The sequence below is a fragment of the Panthera tigris genome, chromosome D1, assembly GCF_018350195.1.
Source record: "Panthera tigris isolate Pti1 chromosome D1, P.tigris_Pti1_mat1.1, whole genome shotgun sequence".
Classification (NCBI taxonomy): Eukaryota; Metazoa; Chordata; class Mammalia; order Carnivora; family Felidae; genus Panthera; species Panthera tigris.
Window position 1 is genome coordinate 49012850 of NC_056669.1, and position 22831 is coordinate 49035680.

The 22831-nt window shown below is 41.7% G+C and overlaps 1 protein-coding gene across 2 annotated transcripts in view; it reads left to right on the forward strand.

Moving 5' to 3' along the window:
- Positions 1–22831, forward strand: part of RAB30 (RAB30, member RAS oncogene family) — a 76263-nt gene that overhangs the window by 24698 nt on the left and 28734 nt on the right. The window contains exon 1 of one of the 2 annotated variants that reach the window (XM_042958034.1): positions 21080–21253. The exons of the other annotated variant lie outside the window; for it this stretch is intronic. The gene's annotated coding sequence lies outside the window, so the exon portion shown is untranslated. Of the gene's footprint in view, positions 1–21079; positions 21254–22831 lie in introns of those variants that run through there. 2 annotated transcript variants of the gene reach the window in all.

The window sequence follows — 22831 nt, forward strand, 5'->3', positions numbered from 1 at the left end:
TTCTGTGGGTCAACTGGTTGTTTCTTGTAATGGGGACCAGGCTCAGCTGATCTTTGGTGGGGCCTCTTCAATATCTGCAGTCAGCTGCTGGATCCACTAGGGGCTTGGCTGCTCTAAGCTGGCCTCAGTTTGGATGGCTTGTCTCTGCCCTAGAGGGCCTCTCATCCTCCAGCAGGATAGTCCACACTTGCTTCCATGGCATGTAGGCAGATTCCAAGAAAGAGTGGGAGTGTGCAAAATGTTTTGAGGCCTAGGCTTGGAGCTAGTATGGCATAACTTTTGTTGCGGTCTTTTGACCAAAGCAAACCACAAGTTCTTTTTTTTTTTTTTAATTAAAAAAAAAATTTTTTTTAATCTTTATTTATTTTTGAAAGACAGAGTGTGAGCAAGGAAGGAGCAGAGAGAGGGAGACACAGAATCCGAAGCAGGCTCCAGGCTCTGAGCTGTTAGCACAGAGCCTGACGTGGGGCTCAAACTCAGGAACCGTGAGATCATGACCTGAGCCGAAGTCAGACGCTCAACCGACTGAGCCACCCAGGCGCCCCAAACCAGAAGTTCTTGACAGGAGGAACTGCAAAATCGTATTACTCAGAGGCGTAGATACAGGGGAGTGAACAATTGCAGCCTCTTTTGTAATCTGTTGTACCCCTATTGTCCAAATAATAATAATGTTAATAATTTAATTGTTGATTTGTTTTCAAAGATCCAATCAAAGATTACACATTAAATTTAGTTGTTATGTATCTTTAGTCTCTCTCTGTTTTTTAGTCAAATTTTAATCTATGATTTTCTTCTTATTTTTTTGTATTTTGTGAAATTGATATTTTTAAGATTCTTAAAAATATCTCACAATTTAATTTGTCCAGTTATTTCTTCATGATTAAATGGAGGTTAAATACTTCTGGCAAGAATTCTAAATAGCTGATGTTGTATACCTCCCATTGCTTTACAAGGAAAAGCCCAGAATGTTAATTTATCCCATTATTGGCAGTGCTCAGTACAGTCACTTGGATAAGTAGGGTCTGCCAGATTTTGCAATCATAAAGATGCCATTTTCTGTAGATAGATGTGCACTAAGTCTGAACATTTGGTGCTGAAGTTCTTCCAATATATCAAGATATATTTATTAGATACCTACTGTTCATGTAGTCTTGCATTTAGTACTGTGGTGAATCTAAAAACATTGCAAGGAATGTTGCCCATCTGAAGGAATATGCAATTTTATTGCGGTTAAGTTACTCTTTTAAAAACTGACAGAGTATAGGAATGGTGATTTTTTTTTTTTTTTTTTTGAGGGAGAGTAAGAGAGTAAGAGTGCAAGCAGGGGAGTGGGGCAGAGGGAAAGAGTGAATCTTAAGCAGGCTCCATGCCCAGTGCAGAGCCTGATGCTTCAGGAGTGGTGATTCTAAGTTAATAACTAGTTTATGAAAACTTTTTATTGTTGTATAATGTACCTAGAGAAAAGTGCACATATAAGTGTAATAGCTTAATGAGATTTTCAAACTGAACACACCAGTGGACCCAGCACCCAGATTAGAAAACAGACATAAGATATAATAAACACATCTCAATAAGTCTGATTTTTAACTGTGTGAAACTTATATCCAAATAATGGTTGTCTTTTTCCATACCAAGTAATTTATGAGTGGCCCAAGGAAATCAATATCATTTGAAGCTTAAAATGGTGTTCCCTAACTTGATCAGTCTCAGGATCCATCCATCTTGATTCAGAGTAACTTTCAAATGGGGAACCTGGTTAGCTCAGTCAGTTGAGTGTCTGACTCTTGATTTCAGCTCAGGTCATGATCCCAGGGTCATAGGATCGAGCCCTGTGACAGGCCACATTCAGTGTGGAGTCTGCTTAAGATCCCCTCTCTCTCTCCCTCTTCTCCTCTGCCCCTCTCCCCTACACACACTCTCTTTCTTTCTCTCTCTCTTAAAGAAAAAAAAAAAGGCAGAGTAACTTTCACAGTGTCCATTTGTGGTAGTCTTTCCTTCTTCATTCCTATCTCAGAACAGAAGGTGACCTCTCCTTTGCCAAGGGTAGCCGTCCTGTGCATTCCATCCCACCCCTCTGGACTTCCCTGGGTTTGGTCCTTCTTTTTCTTCCTTGCCTCTCTTCCATGTATCATCACTTTTCAGCTTCTCCTTTCCTTTGGTTCCTGCCCCTTACCTTCTATACTTAGCAGTAGTTCTTCTGCTTCTCCTCACCAGGCTGCTATTCTCTCTCTCTCCTTTTTATCACCAAACTTTTTTTTTTTTTTAATTTTTAAAGCGTATTTATTTGAGAGAACAGAGACAGTATGAGTGGGGGAGGGAGGGTGGGGGGAGAGAGAGAGAGAGAGAGAGAGAGAGAGAGAGAGAGAGAGAATCCCAAACAAGCTCCATGCTGCTAGTGCAGAGCCTGACATGGACTTGAACTCATGAAACCGTGAGATCATGACCTGAGCTGAAACCAAGAGTAGAATGCTGAGCCCACTGAGCCACCCAGGTGCCTCATCACCAAACTTCTTAAAAGATTGACTCCTCTTCCTCTTTTTTTTTTTTTAAGTTTATTTATTTATTTTGAGAGAGAGAGACAAAGAGAGTGAGTGGAGGGAGGGGCAGAAAGAAAGGGAGAGAGAGAATCCCAAGCAGGCTCCCCACTGTCGGTGAAGAGCCAGATGTGGGGCTTGAACTCACAAACCATGAGATCATGACCTGAGCTGAAAACAAGAGTCAGATGCTTAACTGACTGAGCCACCCAGCTCCCCCTGCCACCTCCTCTTCCTCTTTAGTCCTTTCATCCAAATGCTCTTTGAGATTTGGTTTCTTTCCCCACAATTCTAGTGAAGTTCATAAGCAAATTCCTAGGTGTTAAGTCAGCCTTTTTAAAAGCCTTGTTCTGTTAGATTTCTGCTTCCTATTGAAGTTTTATTCATCTTACCTTTGAGACTATCTCCCCCATTGGCTTCTATTTGTGTGGTCTTAATTTTCAGCTACAGTTGGACTTCCCAAAGAAAGAACAACTAATTCTGGCTTCTTTTGGTCTGAGAATGGCATTTCTTAGGACCTTTTTCCATGGAGTATGGATAAATATCTTAGAATTTATCTGTGATTTGAAGATTGTGGTTTTCACAGCAACCTCTCAATTAAATTAATGTAAATTCTGTGTAACCCTAGTTTTTTGATGCTGTGCCTGCTAATAACTCAATATATGTTTTCTGGGATCATTTAATCATTCAGTTATTCATTTATATGTTGAATAAGTACTTACTAAATGTCTAGTAAGTGAATTAAATTCCACAGTAGATTATTACATTTTTTAAATATCTAAACATCTATTGAAATACATATCCTTTCTTTTTCTTTTCATTTTTGTTGAAGTTTGCTTGTTTCTTCCTAATTTGAGCAATTACTACTTATCTGACTGTTGGGTAAGTTATTTTATCTCTAGAACTCTTTACTCTTTAAAATAAGGATAATAATAATATCTGCCTTCTGTAATGTTGTAAAGATTAGATGCAAAACAATGCACAGAGAGCACAGAGCATATGCTAGGATATAGCAATGACTCGATAAATGTTGGTTATCGTTATTACTTGCTGTGATGGGTCAGTACTGGACTTTGGTCCTCACAGCGAACATCCTGAACTAGGCATTAGTCTTCCAACTTTTCAAAGAGAGAAACTGAGACTCAGAGGACTTAAATAACTTGCCACAGGTCACAGAGCTAATAAATTGCATATCTGGGATATCTGATTCATAACTTGTGCCTTTTACAGAACTACACGGAAAGCCTTTCAGCATCTTGTAGGATACTTAGAAGTAAACTAGGAGTCTCTTTTTAGTGGCTGAAATCAACTAATATTCTTCTCATTTGCCTTCTAAAAGGTAGGACATACTAAGGAAGTTCTTCCTTGTCGGGGAAGCTCCAGTCCTGAAGGGCAGATTAATAACGATTTTATCTTAAAACCACAGAATTCTAGGGCTTAGAAGGATTTGCCCACCCAATTATTGAATTTTCTCTCTAACCATCCAGCCAAGAAGTCATTGGTTTATTCTTTAACGCTTCCATTGACAGGGAAGTCATCATCACTCTGAGGCAGCTCATTCCCCTTTCATAACTCTCACCATGAGACTGTCCTTCTCCATCCAACATCCAACTGAGCTTCCCCTACGTGTGCCTTCTGCCCGTGGGTCCCAGCGTGGTAGTGGATAGCCACGTGAAGTAAGCAGAACCCCTATTTCCTAAGGCAGCCTTTCAGATTCTTGCTGTTTACTCTCCGTTTTCATTCCCAATACCTCCTCACCAGGTTGAGCAGCTTCAAGCCTTTCATTTACAGCTTCCCCAGAACAAACACAACTGGGTATACTCTTTTTTTTCTTCTTGGTGTGACAGAGAATAAAAACCATGGCTATCTCATGAGCATTTTGCTTTTCCTTCAGTCTTTCTCATTATATATGGTACCACCATCCACCCAGTTGGTCAAGCTAGGTACCTAGGAGTTTGCTCCCTTCACTATTTTCATATAGTCCATCAGCTACTCTTTTCAATCCTATCTCCAAATATAAAATCCATCTCTACTACCATCACCCTGGTCTAAGCCACCATCATTTCTACCCTCATTCCTTTTTTTTTAAAATTTTTTAATGTTTTATTTATTTTTCAGAGAGAGAGAGAGAGAGAGAGAGAGAGACAGAGTGCGAGTGGGGGAGGAACAGAAGAGAGAGGGAGACAGAGAATCTGAAGCAGGCTCCAGCCTCCAAGCTGTCAGCACGGAGTCTGATGTGGGACTCGAACCCACGAACAACAAGATCATGACCTGAAGTGAAGTTGGCTCCTTAACCAACTGAGCCACCCAGGCGCCCCTCTCCCCTGATTCCTAACTCTTGACCCGTCCTTGCACAAAGCAAACAGAATTATCTCTTTAAAGCACAAATCAGATCGTGCCACCTGCTCCACCCCCCCCTCCCCCCCCCCCCCCCCCCCCCCCCCCCCCCCCCCCCCCCCCCAGTCAAAACTCTTCTTTGGCTTCTCATTGCCCTTACAACAAAATCCAGACTCTTTTCTGTGGTCAACAGGCCCTGCGTCATCTGAAACATTCTTTCTTCCCTGTTGTTCATTCAGCATTGGTCCCTGGTGGCCTTTATGTTCTCTAGACATGCCAAGCCTTTTCCTGCAGCCAGCCTTTGCACTTCTTGGTACTTCTGCCTGTGCCCTTTGCCGAGCTTTGCAAATGGCTGGCTCATTTTCATCTTTCAGGTTTCAGCTCAGATACCACTTCCTCAGAGAGGCCTGCTCTAATCACTCATCAGAGGCCCTAATCTCATTAGTTTGTACCTGCCTTAAAGATCTGTACTGCTTCTCTTGAGAACATAAGTTCTTCAGTGACTGGACATAGGATGTCGTGTTAGCAGCCACAGCTTCTACAAGCGGCATAGTTGCTGCCCTTAGAAGGTACTCAATAAATATCTGCAGGATAAATAAGTAGCCTCATGATTGACTGGATGTAAGGGTGTTGGAGTCATATTAAGAAAGGATTTGGGGTGCCTGGATGGCTCAGTAGGTTTAACATCTGACTTTGTCTCAGGTCATTGTCTTGCAGTTTGTGAGTTCGACCCCCACATCAGGCTCTGTGCTGACAGCTCAGAGCCTGGAGACTGCCTCTGATTCTGTGTCTCCCTCTCTCTCTGCCCCTCCCTTGCTTGTGCTCTGTCTCTTTCTCTCAAAAAATAAATAATAAACACTTACAAATTTAAAAAAAAAATGGATTTGATTCTGAAGTTGCCACTTCCTGTGAGATTTGGGACAAATCATGTTACCTTTCTGGGTTTCAGTTGCCTTATCTGTATAAAAGCAATCCTATCCAAAAAAAAAAAAAAAAAAAAAAAGCAATCCTATCTACCTCACAGAATGTTGTGAATATTAATTAAGATATTGGCCATGGATGTACCTGCCATGGTACCTGGCACATATTAGGTGTTCAGTCTCCCACAAAGCCTGGTGCTTAATTGCGATGTGTGGAAGTGTTCTATCAAGTTTGAACCTGATTTACGGAACTGTTTCTGTGGTGTGCCTGGGAGTGCATGACCCATGAGATGCCTGTGACTCCCCTCAGGTTACACTTGCCTGGCTGTGAAGTGCTAACTCTGGTTATCCGCAGTTGTGCTGCATGACACTCAGTCTGATAACCCAGAAGTGCCAGGCCCAGAGCCTTCACTGGGGTGCTGAACATTCCACCCCAGAAACCTAAATGATCAAACCTGACATTGTGTGGCCCATCTCTTGTCAAGATGGATTGGGATGCTCTGTCTAGACAGTTGTCTCCTTTGGGAAATCACAGTTGCTCTGAGAGGAGGCACATGGTCTACTGTTAAGAATACCAAATAGGCCTGTGAGCTGTTGGGGGGGGGAGGAGTTGCTGTGAGGTGGGTGGGCCTGTGCCGCGGAGCCTGCAAAAAGGAGCTGTCAGCTTCTCTACTCACAGGCCTCTCCGAATCATGCTGGGAGCCGTCTTCTTCACACATGCAGTGCCAACAGAGCTCTCAGTCCATGGGAAGGTGCAGATATCACTGTCAGCCTTCCCAGAGGCAGTGATTCTGTGCCCCCACCGAGGAGTGCTAGAGGAATTGAAAGGTAACCCTGTAACATGGATAACCTGCTGGGAAGGAGGGCTGAAGTCTTTATGCAACGTGTTTGGTTGGTTTCTCCTGTAGGTTGGTAAGAGTGAGTATTTTAACATGAGGCTCTAGAATTAGTTAGACCTAGATTCACATCCCTAGATTCACATCATGACCTTGGCTGAGTTACTTAACATCTTGGATTAGGCTCTCATCTAAAATGGGGATTGGGGCACCTGGGTGGCTCAGTTGGTTAAGTGTCCAGCTTCGACTCAGGTCATGATCTCACGGTTTGTGGGTTTGAGCCCTGCGTCGGGCTCTGAGCTGACAGCTCAGAGCCTGGAGCCTGCTTCGGATTCTGTGTCTCCCTCTCTCTCTGCCCCTCCCCCGCTCATGCTGTGTCTCTCTCTGTCTCAAAAATAAATAAAACACTAAAAAAATAAATAAAATGGGGATAATAAGGACTCCCTATCTTATCTGGTCATTGTGAGGATCAGATGATACAGTACATGCAAAATCTTAGTTTAGTTCCAGGCACATAGCTGATGTTCAATAAATGATCTTTCTCTTTATGAGGTGGGACAGGTTGGAATTTTGAGTTTGTTCCAGATGAGCCTCACCCATATTGAACTTTGGGCCTTGGTTCTCCCTTTGCCAGCTATGTGCCTGGGACAACTTATCTAGCCTCTCAGTCAGTATTTTTATCTGTCACATGCAGTTTATAATTCCCACCTCATAGTGAAGGTCGAATGAGATCAGAGTGCCTGACACGTAGTAAGTGCTCAAAATACTCATTCCTTCCACCTTTGGTTCTTGAGTATCTGAAATACGGTCCCTTTAAGCTTGTTAAGATTCCTCACTAGCCTTGTATGCAGCTGTGTTCAGACAGCTTTGGCAGAAGGAAAAGCTTTTTTTTTTTTTTTTTTAAATAGACTGTTTCATAATCTTTTGGCTCAGATCTGCTGCTGCTGTACCCTGTGCTCCTCAGGGTCCCTGGGTCCTCCTGCAATCAGCATGTGCCTTGCCTCTCTCCTAAATGACCCTGGAAAGTGGCTACCTTGGAATATGTTGCTGAATGCGGAATGGATTTTCCTCCCTGCTCTTGGGGGTGAAACTGGTTCAGGGATTCTTAGCTGAAGGGGGAGGGGCTATTGGGCCTGAACTGCAGTTGGACATAGTGGCCAAGACTTTTCTGGTTTTCATTAAAATTCTCTGGCTGTCTTTCGGGATTGCTCATTGGATATGACTGTGAGCTGGAGGTGGTTATGCTGTTCTCTCGGCTACCCACACCCATCAAGTCACAGCGGCTCTGAGGATGAGAGAAAATTGAAGGTGGAGAACAGGCTGGCTAAGGGGTCTTGCTCAGCAGTCTTTGTGATAGGAGCCCTCTGTCTACAACTACAGAGCTTGAGTGTTAGAAACTCTTAAATACAGATGGGGGAGCAGACATAGCCCAGCTGGGAATGGGTAGCAGAGAGAATCCTCTTACAGATGACCCTTGATGACAGGCTTGCTTTTCAGGGCAGATAGGTAGAGGTTTCCTGGCAGCTGTCAGAGGGTCCCCAAATGTTACATCAATGAATGAAGTCAGTCTGATCTAATCATTTTTCTGAAGTGCTTATACCCTTACATGCCCAAGGGGGTGGAGGTTGGGTGGCAGTTCTCTGAGGGTGACAGACTGAAGTAGAGAAGACTCACTTCTTTAAGAGTTAATTTCTAGTAGTTAAAGAAATCTCACTTAAGATTAGAATTTGAATCTGAAAGTCTAGGTTCAAATGATGACTCTGCTATTGACTTGTTCTGTGATCTCAGGCAACTTGCTTCCGGGGGATAAATTATGTAAAGCTTGTGGCATATCATATGTTCTCAGTAAGTGGTAGATGTTGTTCTAAAGTGCGCTAGGTTTGACCTGTCACTCCAGCTCACCAAGATATATCCCAATTCTGTCATCTAAAACATTTGTTCTACATCCCTCCCAGCTTTGTGTCATTTAAGAAGTTGAGGCGAATGTGTTCCCTAGGGCAAGCTGTATCTTCTTTCACTGGAAAAATACATCAAAACCATATTATTATGTTTCCCAGTGAGATGCTCACAACGTCAGATACTTCATTGCTTGGTAACTTAGTAGGAAGAAAAAAAAGGGGTTTTCCTGTCATTCTTGATGGATAGATCATGAGAAGGCCATTTAATTGATCTTGGGTATAAATGTCCCCTGACTCCCAAGAGAGCAGCACTGAGGCTGCCATTTGCCTTCACAGTAAAACCCCATTTCCAGTCTTTTCTCCATTTACTCTCAAACCTCTGTGTTCTAGCCACAGTGGACTGCTCACAAAAAATTAATATGGAACATATCCTATATACCAAAAAGTGTTCCAAATATGGATTTACAGCTCAAATAAGAACAATAAAATGAAAATTGTACATCCATCATTCAGCTTATAAAATTGAATGTTATTGACCTTAGTGGCTGCTTGTATACCTTCTGCCCCCAAATCATGTCCCCTTTTCTCTTCACCACAGGCAGTGGTTATCTTGACTTTTGTGTTGATCTTTCCCTTACTTTTAAAATGGTTAACCACACATGTTTGTATTACTAAACTGTATATTGGTTAGTTTTTTAAAACAAGGAGCAAGTACAAATCTAGCAAGCTTTGTAAGAAAAGGGCAATAGTGCCACTATTAGGTCTAAAAATGAGCTGATTTGGGTTCATAGTTTGACTTTAGCTTTCCTAGGGGTTACAAAAGGTCCTGATGGGGAAGTTGGTGGGCAAGATTATAAGTGGATCCTAGGAAATTTAAAGCCCACCATTATCAGGACATCTGATGAGGCTATACTGTGGGTCAGGCACTGGACATCTAGTAGGATATGGTCACAGAGTGGACTAGTCTATCTTTTCTATCTCTTATTTCTCTGTGACCTACCTCCAGCTCTAGGGGTTAGGTCAGAGCAAAACTTGTCTGTGGGATGAAGTGAATGCCATCAGTTAACCCACATGGACAGCATAGGGGAGATGAGCAGGCACTTCACTAGCACAAGGTCAAGGCAAATGGAATCAGAAAAGAGTTGGGACCAACTCTTTTACCCATCGTTCTTTGCCTGATTAAAAAGAGAATATGCAGTACCATCTATGGAATTTTCTTACCTAAAAATTGACCCCTAAATCTAATCAACCCTCTAAAGCTAACTTTGATTTATCAGAAAGATGGAAAAAATTAAGTTATATTCTAAGGAAGTAGATAGATAAATGCAGAGTGTTGGACAACTGATTCGACATTTGCAACAAGTCAATGGCATGAAAAAATAATAATGTGACTTAAAAATTATAATCAATGTAATAAATGAATCTTTTTTTTTGATTCAGATAGTCTATGTATTAGTTTGCTACAGCTGCCATAACAAAATACCACATACTGCGTAGCTTAAACAACAGAAATTTATTTTTTTTCACATTGCTGGAGGCAATGATTAAGGTGCTGGCAGGCTGATTTTCCCTGAGGCCTCTCTCTTTGGCTTAGAGATGTTACCCTCTTCCTCCCTCTTCACATAGTTATCCCTCTGCACACACATGGCCCCAGTGTCTCTCTATATGTCATAATCTGTTTTTTTTTTTTTTCTTATAAGAACATCAGTCATATTGGTTGAGGGACCACCGTAAAGGCCTCATTTTAACAAAGTTACCTCTTTAAAGGCCCAATTACAGTCACATTCTGAGGTACTGACACTTAGGGCTATAACATATAAATTTGGGGGTCAGGGGTGACATGATTCAGCCCATAACAGTCTAATTGTAAAAGAGCATTGTTGAAATGTTGGGGAAATTTTATTATGGACTGATACCAGGGGGTCACTGTTAATTTTTCTAAGTATGATAATAGTACTGTGATGTTAGAGAATGGGTAATGTAGAGGTGAGTTCTGAAGTATATAGAGATGAAATGATATGATGTGGAATTTGTTTTAAAACATTTAAACAAAGAAAAAATAGAAAAAGGCCAAAGTGTTCATATATGAAGTCAGTGATAAGTATCATGGGCTTACTTTTTGGCATGTTTGAAAATTTTATAATCAAATATTAAAAATATTTAGATCAGCAATTCCAAAGAGGGCTTAATGGCAGTGGGAAATTTGATGATGGCCATCTTCAATGTCTGTCCCTTGAGTTTTACTTCTATTCTGGTTGGCTTCTTCATGTGGTAGTCATTTTGGGGTTCTGTGCTGACTGCCTCTACTCAGTCCTTGGTGAAGGACATCCTTCAGGAACTTCTTAGGTAAATGGAATGTGAATTTCTGAGATCTTGTATACCTGAAAATACTTTTGTTCTATTCTCACAGTTGATAGTTTGGTTGGAAATCATTTTTCTTCAGAATTTGGAGAGTATTGCTTCATTGACTTGTTTTTATTGATGCTGCTGAGAAGTTGGAAGCATTTGAATTTCTTATTCTTTGTATATAGCCTGTTTGTTTGCTTTTCTTCTTACTGATGGCTTTTACAATCTTCTGTCTGTAGTTTTCTGAAATTTCACACTGTGTTTTGTGTGCTGGGCCCTTTGAATTTGGCAACCTGCACCCCTTAGTTCTTCAAAGTTTTATTGAATTATGTTGTTATAATTTTTCTTCTTCTTTTTTTTTTTTCTGTTCTTTCTTGGGAATTTCTCTTAGTCAGATATTGGACCTCCTGTACTGAACCTCTAGAATATTCTTAGCTTCTCCTATTTTCCATACTTTTGCCTTGTGATTCTCCTCTCCAGAAGATTTTGTGAACTTAATCTTTCAATCCTTTTATCGAATTTTTTTTTTATTTCTGCTATTAAGTTGTCAATTTCCAAGAGCTCTTTTTTGTCCTCTTGGTGCTTCCTTTATATGGCGTCCTATTTTCATTTCATGGCTGCAATTTTATATCATTTTTGTGAGAATATTAATGGTAGGTCCCTCCCACCTTGTTCCTTGCCTCACAGAGTATGTATTTCCTTCCAGTTGCTTTTGTGTATTTTCTGTGGTCTGTATCTTCATCAGAGACTTTTCCAAGATACCACTCTGAATGTGATCCTTGGCTGTGTGGTCTCATTAAGGTTGGGGGCAAGGAGAGGGAGTGATAAAAAAAAAAAAATCTGTCGAGACCTTGACATGGTAAGTGAAGGAAACCACTCACAAAAGACCACATAGTGTATGATTTCATTTATATGAAATGTCCAAAATGGGCAAATCTATAAAGACAGAAAATAGATTAGTAGTTGCCTGCGGCTAGAGGCGGGTGGGGGATATGGATGGAGTGACTGCTAATCGGTTTAAGGCTTTCTTTGGGGGTAATAAAATGTTCTAAAATTGATCATGGTGGTGGTTGTACAACTCTGTGACTATACTAAACACCACTGAATTGTACACTTTAAAAGAGTGAATCAAGTAAGTTATATTTTAATAAAACTTAATATTATATCTTAATAAACCATCCCAGTGGTGATGGTTGTACAACTCTGTGAATATGCTAAAAATCATTTGAATTGTACGCTACATTTAAAAGGGCAAATGGAGTATGTGAGTTATATAAAGCTGTCACAAAACAAAAAAGCTGTCAGACTGAGTATGGGATGGAGATCATTAACTGTGGGCTTCACTATAGTGTGATCTGGGTGGGCTGTTTGTTCAGAGCCCCTAAGGCTGCAATCTGAGGTTTTTCCTTGGTTGCATTTACCAGGGAGGAGAGTCTTCCTCATTTCTTTGGCTGAAGAGGGAAGAGAGAAATCTCTAGAGGAGAGGAACTAGGAAAATCTATTGTATTTCACCTTCACCAGACATAGTGCCCTTGTCTTTTTTATGTTCCCTTTTAACCACGCTGGGTATTCCTGGACCAGAGCCACTCTTACTTTTTATTATGGAAAATTCCAAAGACTACAAAGTAGAGAGGATAGTGTAATGAATCCTCATGTTCCTATCACCCCGGTTCACCAATGATCGCTTCACAGACATTTTTGTTTCATCCGTGTCCCCGTCAACCCTTTCCCCTAGATTATTTTAAAACAAATACTAGATATTTCTGTTTTATGCTGTCTAGTGTCTAAGCCTCCAGAATCCTGTCAGTGAGGAGAAGGATCTAGGGATTTAACTTCTTTTCAAGCAGCTTTCACTGTTTTCTTTATTTTTACATCCTGTCCCCCTGCTCCAGGAGTGAGCGTTACTGCCAGTCCCGGGCCTGGCGAGGACTCTGTGGTTTCAGTCAGCCGCACACTCAGCTTTTCCTGCATCTGGTTTAGATTCAGATTTCTTGAGTCTGCTGTCAGTTACTTGCTCATCTGTTTCCCAAGATTCCAAAATTTGACACCATTATCTTCTCTCCTCTTTCCCTGTACTTGAACAGTTTTGTTATTAGGAAAAAAAAAAAAGTCTCTGCTGAATTTTTGTCGGGTTTCAGGAGTAAGTGAAATTAGATGCAGCTGTTCAGCATACACCTTCTTAGGAAGATCAGCTGCTCCCCCACTTTTTTCTTTTCCATTTTGCTTTCATCCTACCACCTGATTTTTTTTTAATTAAAAAAAAATTGTTTAATGTTTACTTATTTTGAGGGAGAGAGAGAGAGAGAGAGAGAGAGAGAGAGAGAGAGAGAGAGAGAGACTGGGTACAAGCAGGGGAGGGGCAGAGAGAGAGGGAGACACAGAATCCGAAGCAGGCTCCAGGCTCTGAGCTGTCAGCACAGAGCCCAACGTGGGGCTCGAACTCACTAATGATGAGATCATGATCTGAGCCAAAGTCAGACACTTAACTGACAAGAGACATCCAGACACCCCTATCCTTTCTGATTCTACTCAAACCTCGACCCTGGACAGATAGGTAGGTAGATAGGTAGGTAAGTAGATAGATAGGTAGATAGATAGATAGATAGATAGATAGATAGATAGATAGATAGATTTGCCAGGAAAGGTCCTTTCCAATCTTCTAAGAACTGAGAGAAATCTTCTTATAACACACCTCTCTTCTGACCCTAAGCCCAGGCAGAGGGAAGGAGCGCCTGCCTGCCTTTGTGCCTCACTGGCATTTTGCACTCACCTCTTATTATAGAATTGTTTGCTTGCACTTTGCTGCATTGCAGTGTGGTTACCTGCCTGCCTTCCCTGTTGGCCTGTGGGCAGGACTTGGGAGTAGGGCTACGTGTTGTTTCTCTCTGTATCATGAGCACCGTGCCTGACTCCCAGTAAACATTTGTTAACTCACAGACTGGATAATTGAGCACGTCGCCTCCAGGGTAAGGACAGAGAAGCATACAATGCCCCTTTCCAACTGCCCCTTTGCGGGCACTGCTGTTTGCTAAATATTAAGGAGGGAAACAGGCCTAGTCGGCTTGTTGTTTTGCAATGTTGTTCCCTTTGCTTTCAAGTCTGGTGTTTTTTACCCAGTCAGCAGGTCGAGCGGGGAGAGGGAGGGGAAGGGGAGGGGAAGGGGGAGCCCACTCCCGCCCCAGAGTCCTCCCCCCATAGGAGTGTAAACATCCTACCAAAGAAGGAATGGACTCCAGCAGAAATGCCTTCCTTCCCTCCCTCGATAGAAAGGCTTGTGGTCTGCACATCACTTTACCCTAGAGGAGTCCATTTGTTCTGTCTTGACAGCAACTTAGTTCTGCAAGGTCTTTCATTGCTTTTTTCCTTTTGGATGAAATGCCAGCAGAATTTTTTAAATTGCTGATTACATTGTTTTTAAAAATCTGACGTTAAAATATGATCTAGCAGAGGTCCTGTTAAAATGCAAATACGTAACTTTAAAAGCGTAACATTTAACCTGTAGTTTTTTCAAGTATGTTACTCAAAATGCTATATATAGCCTCTGGGAGGAAAGAAATGGAGAACTATAGGTCAAACAAATTTGGGATGCTGGATTAAACACACTTAAATAGGGTTCCGTACTTCAGGACTTGTCAGAGCCTTGCTACTATGCATTGTGAATGTCACAGAGGGGCATTCAGTAGGCAGCATTTCCTAAATATACCTTACTTTTCATCAGAGGAGGAGCATTTCAGTGTTATGTTTTGTGGGAAACACACAACTCTGGAAACAGCCCCTTAAGCTCGTTGAGCTCCAGTTGAAATGCCACTTCCCCTAAGGCTTTCCTGAATTCCCCCAGAGATACATAACTTTTTTCTTCTTTGAATTGTACTGCCTTCATGTGTCTTATTGTCTCCCTACCTCTTCCCTTACCCCCTAGTAGATCATAAATTCCTTGTATATGTTGTATCACTTGTTTTTTTCTTAATGTTTATTTATTTATTTTGAGAGAGAGAGAGAGAGAGAGAGAGAGAGGGAGAGAAAGAAGGAGAGACAGACACAAGGGAGGCAGAGAGAGAATCCCAAAGCAGCATGGAGCCCGACACCGGGAGCCCAACTTGGGGACCCCGATGCAGGGCTCGAACTCATGAACTGTGAGATCATGACCTGAGCCGAAATCAAGAGTCGGACGCTTAACTGACTGAGCCACCCAGGCGCCCTGTACATGTTGTGTCACTTCTGCTGCATCTGAGACATTGCCTTGCACACAGGTGCTCGAGAAATGTATGCATTACTGCACTGGTGCCTTAGCTAAGTCATCCTCGGAGTTCAGAGGGCACTGGCAGGGGTGCGAACTCCAGACAGATCTGGAGCTTGGGACCCTCATATGGATGGGGGAGAGGGCTCACAGGAAGGACACAAGGCCAGTTGAAGAGCCTGTTCCTAAAGGACAGAATAAGAAGGCCAAATCAGGAGATGCTGAGAATATAAATCAAATGTACCGATGGCTGGCTGTATGCCAGACACCCTGTGGTAAAATGAATATTTAAACTTAATTCCATCCCTTCAAGTAGGTGATATTATTCCTATTTCATAGATGAAGAGACAGGCATCAGAATGGTGGAGTAGAAATAAGTACCTTTATGCAGCAGGTGCTGTGCTCCTGGGGATACAAAATGAATAAAGTTCAGTCCTTTCCTTCAGGGAACCCTGGTTTCATGGAGTAAATAGTCCTGTAAATATATAAGCAATGGGGGTAAGTGCAGGAATGAAGCTATGATTGGGGTAATATGGGAGAACCAAACAGGAGAACCTAACCTGTGTGGGGGAAGGGGTGGGAGGTGACAAGCCCAGTTTGCAGGGGGAGAGTGACACCTGAGCAAGGTGGCATGAAGGTGCAGGGACTGAAGGGACCAAAGGCAAAGCATGGGGTGAGAGATATCGGGATGAATTCGTTGTCACCAGCGTAGGAAATGTGAGGTAGGCTAGGAATGAGGAGAAGCTGACAGGATGTTGTGAACAGGTTGAAGCATTTCAGACTTGATTTTGAAAACCATGGGTTTGTAGTTTTCAGCCAAAGAGCAAACTGCCCAGCATGTTTTATTTTATTTTTATTTAAGGTTATTAAATTTTTTAAAGTCTATGTATTTTGAGTGAGACAGAGACAGTATGAGTGGGGGAGTGGCAAAGAGGGAGGGAGAGAGAGAATCCCAAGCAGGCTCTGCACTAACAGTGCAGAGCCTGACTTGGAACTTGAACTCATGAAACCATGAAATCATGACCTGAGCCAGACACTTAACCGACTGAGACACCCAGGTGCCTCCCAGCATATTTTAGACACATACCCAGGTGGTGGGCAGTGGTAGTATTATTCTCATCCTAGGTAGGGGAGCCAAGGTTCAGAAAGTGACTCACCCAAGATCACTTAGCTTGTTAGAGTTGGAACAGAGCCACAATTTCAACTCAGATCCATCTGAATGTTTACACTACTGAGCTACCTCTCAAAGTAACAATGGCCAACAGACTGAAAAGTATTTACTCTCACTCTGATATTTGAATCAGAGAATAGTTTTAAGACTTCATATTATGAAGAGCCAAATTTATGTGGTACTGGTCCTTAGTGCTATAAAAGTTCAGAGAAGGAGAGATTAGGGAGGAATTCATGGGGGAGATGGCATTTATATTGCCCTGAGAGATAAACTAGAACAGATAACAGGAAGCCAGGTGAGAGAAAAGTGAGGCTGTGCACCATGTGGGAGGGCAGGAGTGGGCCTGGGAAACAGTTGAGGAGAGGCCACTTCCTGATATAATCACGGTCACTTGCTTCCTGAGATGGCTGTGTAAAGAAGAGAGAAACAAATGATCACATACCTCAGTTCCCATCTTTACTTTTGCAAAACACACAACTGGCATTGAAAACATATTTTTATTGCTTTTTTATCGTCACTAGAGAGTTTATTCAACAGTGTTCCCTTACACTGCACTGTAATTTGTCTCAGTATCCCCGTCCTCTCCTCAGAAGCACTCCAAATATATAAGGGAAACAACTGAAGTTCCTATAGATAGTAGAACGACAACCAGATGTGTAAGTGGAAATGACATTCGACAGTCTGTGTGTTGAACTGAGCTTGCTTATATAGAAGGGGGTGTTTGTTTGTGTTGGCTCTCCCAAGTTCTCGTAAGAGTCCTTCTAACTAGATACTGATTATCTTCAGAGCCTGGAATTGGGATCTTTTGTAAATGCTACTGTATTTATTACAGTGAATGGTATGAAAAAAAGGATGCATTTATGAGTCAGAATAGATCTGGGTTAGTATCCCAGCTTCCCAGACTACCAATTCTTCTACCTTGGGCACATTATGAATTTTGTTAAGAATAAGTCTTATAGATTTTTGATCTTGTAATTATGCCCCTTCTCTCTGCCCTCATCAGATTTACCCTCATCACTAGGTAATTCTCAGTAGCAAATAACCATGCTCCAGTATTTCTTATCTGAAAATAAACAACCCCCCCATCCAAAATCCCAAAATGTTTTCTAATTTTGTCCCTTAACTATTGCCAAATAAATTCATTATGTAATTTACACCTCTGTTGACATTATATCCCCCTCTAACTGTCTTCAAGTTTCTTTGTTCCTTTTCTCAGTAAAACTTTCAGGTTGTCCACAGTTTGGGCTTTGATACCTTTCCCTCCCTCTAATCTTTTTCCATTGTCCCACCAGGACTATTGCCAATGTCATTCAATGAATGACCTTCATGTGACCAAGTTGAAGGCCACTGCTTTCTTTTAATCTTATTCATTTTCTCAGCAGCATTCGACAAGACTGATTTCACTGTTTTCTTGGACTCTACTTTCCTGGGTCTCTTCCTACCTCCCTAGGCTCTCCTCCTTATGTCCTCCACCTCTAAGTGGTAACACGCTCCATGTTCTGCAATGGTCTCCTTCCCTTCTCCGAGATAGAGAGAATAGATATCCTCTTCTAATCCAATGACTTTCAATAACATCCATTTGCCTATGACCTTCAAATTTGTATCTTTATCCTCAAACTTCCTCTAGAGCTCCAGACTCACGTCCAAATAGATGCCTAAGAGGCATTGCACATTTAACATGGCCGAAAGTGAACTCTTGACTTTGTCTCCACCTGAAACTTGTTCTTCCTTCAATCTTCCTGACCCCAGTAAGTGGTGCTACTGTCCCCCCTCAGTGCTGAAGCCAAAATATCTAGGCATTGCTTTTGATTTCTTTTTTTCTTCCCCATCATCATCCATTCCTTCAGCAAGTCTTATCTTCTCTGGCTTCAGAAACATTCCCAAATGTATCTGCTTCCCACATCTCCACCATCAGCACCTTAGTCCAAGTCATATCATCCTCCACCTAGACCATGTGCAGTGACCCCCTAACTAGACTCCTTGCTTCTGCTTATATCCACACCACTCATTATACCCTCCATTACAGAGATCAGAGAAATCTTTAAAACTGTTCATTAGTTTGTGCCACACTCCCTACCCACCCCCTTGTAGCTGGCCTCCCATTGCACTCAGAATGAAATCCACACTCCATGCCTTGGTGGACCAAGGTCTCTGGACCTGCCCCATGTCACTCACTCAGCCCTCTCCTCGTGGACTCAGCCTTACTGTGCTGGTTTGGTTCCTTGAACTTGCCAAGTCCATTCTCATTTTAGGGCCTTTGCCCTAGCTCTTCTTCAGCCTAAAATGCTCTTCTTCCAATCTGCATGTGTTTGGTTCTTTCTTGCGCAAATCTCATTGTAAATATAGCCACATCAGAGAGGATTTCTCTGACATCCCACTCTAAAATTGCCGCCTAGGGGCGCCTGGGTGGTTCAGTCCATTAAGTGTCCGACTTTGGCTCAGGTCATGATCTCACAGTTCATGGGTTCAAACACGATGTCGGGCTCTGTGCTGACAGTTCAGAGCCTGGAGCCTGCTTCAGATTCTGTGTCTCCCTCTCTCTTTGTCCATCCCCTGCTTGTTTTCTCTCTCTCTCTCTCTCTCTCAAAAATAAACATTAAAAAATTAAAAAAATAATAAAATTACTGTCTAGTCACTCTGTCACTTCTTATTTTAATTCTCTACCTGTACTTGTTGATATCTGATATTTTTCTTGTTCATTAATATATATGCTCATTTCTCCATTCATTCATTGCTCTGCTGCCCAACTGGAGTGCATATTCTATGAAGTGGGGCAGCTCTGTCTGTTTATTGCTGTATCCTGTAGTCCTGGATCGCTACTTGCACATGGTAGATGCCCACTACCAATGAATGGGATGGGTGAGCATGTTTTCCTCATCTGTAGAATGGAGAGCCTAATACTTATGTCTCACAGTTGTTAAGGACTTACACTATCAAACTTGATAATGCATGTGAAGTAAATAGTTCTGTGCCCAGCATATTATATTTAATGAATAGAAAATATATATTTTTTTAAGTTTATTTATTTATTCTGAGAGAGAGAGAGAGAGAGAAAGTGTGAGTGGGGGAGGGACAGAGAGAGAGAGAGAAAGAATCCCAAGCAGGCTCTGCACTGTCAGCAGGAACCGTGAGATCATGACCTGAGTTGAAGTCAGATGCTAAACTGACTGAGCCACCCAGATGCCCCTAAAATATATTATTTTTTAAGCATCTGGCTTATTCTAGATTTTCAACAAAGATTCATTCTCTTTCTTACAGTCTGGATCCCCGTAGTATTTTTATATTGAGACAGTTTACACTCTGGACAAGGTGAAAGGTACTTCCTAATCAGCTATAACTCCACTTTTTTTTTTTTTCTGAAGAAAAGGTTTAAAAAGTACTGTTCAATGAACAGTTGACATCAGCTAGTTTAGAACCATTATCAATGTCACTTCTGTCCCCATCCCCTAATATACACAGAGACAACTGCATTACAACAAGGTTTGGGTTTCTCTTGGGAGATCATAATTTTCTTCTTCTCTTTGGTTATATGATCTTTTCCAATTAACTTTCCTTCGAGTCAGTGTTTTGGGATTTGACTTCCAAATCCTGGTGTTTAGGTTCTCTGAAAAGCTTTCCCGACTTTTGTGTGTTCTGATCAATATTTCTTTTGCATTTATTTAATAAGTATTTAGGGTCAACTGAGTGCCAGGAAATGGGGATACAGTTAAGAATTCATAGGGGCCTCTGTCTTTAAAGTCTAGTGGGGGAAACAGGATTCATAAATCAATGAGGATAATAAAGTATCTATGAAGAGAGTCTGAATAGAACATAGTGGAGGCACAGAGGAAGGAGTGGCTAATCCACATGGAGGAGGAAGGAAGGTTTCAGAAATCTATAGTTGCTCATCAGCCAACAAGGAGAGAATGGCTGTAGAGGAAAGGTGAGCAAAGGTGTGGAGGGATGAACCTGCCTTGGGGTCTGCCCTCTGGGAGCCTGGCATGGCTGTGTGATCACAGTGGCAGTGGTAACTCAAAGGTCACAGGAAATAGCTAGAAAGAGGGGCAGGGCCTAGGTCATGGATGGCTCTGTATGCCCTGCTAGAGAAGTTGAACTTTCTCCAACAATAGCAGTAACAGGAACAGCACTTAACATTTACTGAGTGCTTCCTATCTGCCAGACTTTATTCTTTGTTCTTTATTAATTATTTTAATATGCACCATAATCCTATGAGGTAGGTACTGTTATTACCCCTGTTTACAAATAAAGAAACACAGGTACCAAGAGGATAGGGATCCTGCCCAAGGCCGCTCAATACATAAAGGGCAGAGGCAGGACTCGGTCAGGCAGTTTGGCTCCAAAGTTTGCCCTCTTCAACAGGGCACTTTACTTCCTCTCACAGACAGCTTTGTGTGGGCAGCCGGGAGCCCCCGAGGAGATTTAAGTGTGGGATTGACATGGTCATGTTGTTGCAGTGGAATTACACTGCATCTTGTACATGGGTTAGTTGCTAAAAGCCTCTAAGGCAAAAAAATACAGCTACCTTTCTCCTTGAAGTGAGGAGTATTTGATCGAGGTTTGCCATGTAAGCAGTGGCGTCTCATGTCACACTTTGCCCAAGGCCGCAGCTTTTCCCCTAGCCTTGGGACAGAGGGTGGTCTCTGGTAGAATGCATGTAAGAGATGAATAGTTGGTTTGTGTGGAGAGGCCCTGTTGTTCAAAAAGCACAAAAGCATCACACTCCTGCAGAAACTGAGCCCCTCCGTAGCGACTGCCAGCTCAGCCTCCCCTCTCACTCTTGCCAGGGCCCACTCTCACATCATGGGCAGCAGAGCCCATGCGCTGCTTAGTGATTGTCCCTGTCTCCGTGTCTCTCCCCGGAGGAGTCCACGTGGCATGGAGGAAGAACAGGGCGGCTGCTGCCAAGGTATTAGAGGTTGGCCCCACTGAAGTCAGGACAGCTGGACTGGAGATGATGTGAGAGATAAAAAGGAGGTAAAATATTTCAGACCTAATGACCAATTGGATTTGTTCCCTTCAAGCTTTTTTTCTGATCTGAAAACTTGGTACATCGTTGTATTTTTTGTCTTCCAAGTTTGGTAAAATTCCTTCTAAATTTCCCACTATGTCAGCCTCGGTAACACAGTATTCTCTCTGCTCCTGACCTGTGACTACTGAAATAAGCTTAAGAGTCTTCTGCAGGTGTTTATGGAACTTTGATCAATCCATCTATTGTGACAATGGTGCGATACGTCTGTTTTTTGCTGACAAACAGACATTGTGTTAGGTAAGTTCTCTTGAAAACACTTGAAAAACCCACTACTATGTTCTCTGGCAGGACTTTTGTGAAGTTCACTGATTATTTTTAAAAAATTGAACTGATTTTATAACTGCTTTAAAGAAAACATTGGCATGATTATAGTGGTAAAAACCAAACCAAATCACCCAGTGCATAGGAAAAAGAGACAGGGAAGAGGAATGTGTCAAAATGCTGACAGGGATTGTGCTGTTTTTGGTAATTGATTTTCCTCTTTTCTGTGTTTTCCAACTTTTCAAAATATGTGTCTATGGTGCATGCAAAAAACCTAAAAAAAAAAAATGGACAAAACTTAAAAAATAAAAAGCTCCCTTTAATCCCATAATCCTAACATGACATGCTCTTACTTTTAAAATGTCCTTGTTCACATACATGCTTATTCTTCATAGCTGCAGTCCTGACAAACGCAGTTTTGTGTATTCTTCTTATTTTATAGCCTATTGTCAACATTATTTCATATTTCCACATAGTTTTCATAATTGGCATTTCTAATGGCTGCCCCACATTCCATGGTGTTGATGTTCCATACTGAACTATCCCTTGTTGGACATTTGGATTGTTTCCAGTTCTTTTAGATAAGATGTAATCAACATTTTTTCACATTTAGCATTTTGAGTTTGTTCAGTTCTTTCCTTAAAGTGAATTCCCAGCAGTGAGCTCACAGCATGAAAGGTTTGAACTCTGTTACGGCTTTTGGTTTGTACCTAGTTAGAGCCTGTTTTCGAAGAAGAGCCAATTGAATGTGGATGGTCGCTAGCTGTGTACATGTGTGTCTGTCCCATGTTCCCTTCGCTAGTATTGAGCCTCTATGGTATTTTAATAAGGTGTATTATTTCTGTCATGTTTATTGAAGAAAACTTTAAAAAAGATACATATAAAGAAGAAAACAAACTATCCATAATCCCATTACTCAGAGGGAAGCATTTTAAAATGTACTTCAAAGTATATATTTCATAATGTTACATCATGTGGCTCAAAAAATACAAAACTGTAACCTCTTTTCTATTTTTGGATAGAGGCTTTACTTCTCTCTCCATTCTGAGGTCAATTCTAAGTAATATTGGAATGAACTTTCTTGTGAATAAATCTTTGTACACATCTTGGAATCATTCCTTAAGAAATTCCCAGAAGCAGAATTGTTGGATCAAAGAATATGATTGTTAAGGCTTTTGAAGAATATTGAAAACTTGCTGTTGAGGAAAGTTGTGCCAGTTTATATACTTCACCTGTTTAGAAGTCCATGGCAGGCTGATTGG